Genomic DNA, 1,184 nt, shown 5'->3' on the forward strand with positions numbered 1-1,184 from the left:
CTTCCGAGTGTGTCCCCTTCTCCACATTTCTACCTCCGCCGCCACCCTAACCTTCCGCTGCGTCTCCTGAAATAGGTTTTTAGGAGAGAGACCACAGAGGTGGGTGGGGCCTACAGGGTGATGCCAAGCCTGACCTGGGTCGCCCTGCTGACCCCCTTCCACCCTACCCTTGCTTGCTCTGCACCTTGGCCTAGCCAGTAGGCCTTCAGTTCTCCCACGTGCAACGCTTCTTCTTGCCCAAAGTCTTTGCACAGAGTTCCCTCTGCTTAGAGAGCTCTAGGCCTCTCTTGCCCCCATCCGCTTCTGATGCCTAGTAATTTCTACTCAGATCTCAGCTCAAAGGTCACTTTCTCAAGGGGTCTTCCCAGACCTCCCTGACCGTGTGAGCAAAGGCAGCCTTCCTGGGCCGCCAGCTTTGTCCCCCTCCCCTCCCTGCACGCAGCAGCTGGTGATTACAATGGGTATGCTCTCTGTCCCAGCCCTCTCCGGTCCCCTGCCCTGCTGAGCCACCGCGAGCGCCCTGGGGAGAGGGGGCTGCATCTGGGAGGTGGCCTCAGCCTGCTCAGTGGAGCCCCAGAATAGTTTGAGACCACACAGAAAAATTATTCTTGCTACAAGTAAGGGGCTAGTGATTAAATTAAGATATGAAATTGCCCAAGTGGGGGGGGGGGGGGCGGGGCAGGCGTAGAAAGAAAAACAGTTTACGAGTCACTGCACAGAGTCTCTCTTGGTCTCCTCCAAATGTCCAGCCTCCTGTAAAACCTGAACCCTTGTTTAGTCCGTCTCTTCCCTCATCCCTCCGTTCTGCTCCCACCCTCTGCCCAGATGGAAATGCACCTGTGATGTTCCAGGGGCTCCAAGCTCTGCCCCGGGGGAGGGGGGGCATAAAAATGGGGTTTATTGGAACAAAATGGGGCTTACACCGCGACTACTCTAGCAGAACTCTGGCCCTGACCCTTTGGTCGGTTTCTCTTTCACCCACAGCCAACACCCACCGCAGGAGACAACGTGTCAACCAAAGTTCACACCAGCCAGGGAAACAAGCTTGAGGAAGTGAGAAGGTAGCTGGGTCACCGCTAGTGTCTGCTGAGCAGTTCCCTGCCCAGGACCACGAGAGGCTCTTGACATTTATCTTTCTCTTTTGCTTCTCACAACAGCCTGATCAGGTACCTGCCCTCATTGCC

Source organism: Panthera onca, chromosome F1 (genome assembly GCF_046562875.1).
Source record: "Panthera onca isolate mPanOnc1 chromosome F1, mPanOnc1 haplotype 2, whole genome shotgun sequence".
NCBI classification, from domain to species: Eukaryota; Metazoa; Chordata; class Mammalia; order Carnivora; family Felidae; genus Panthera; species Panthera onca.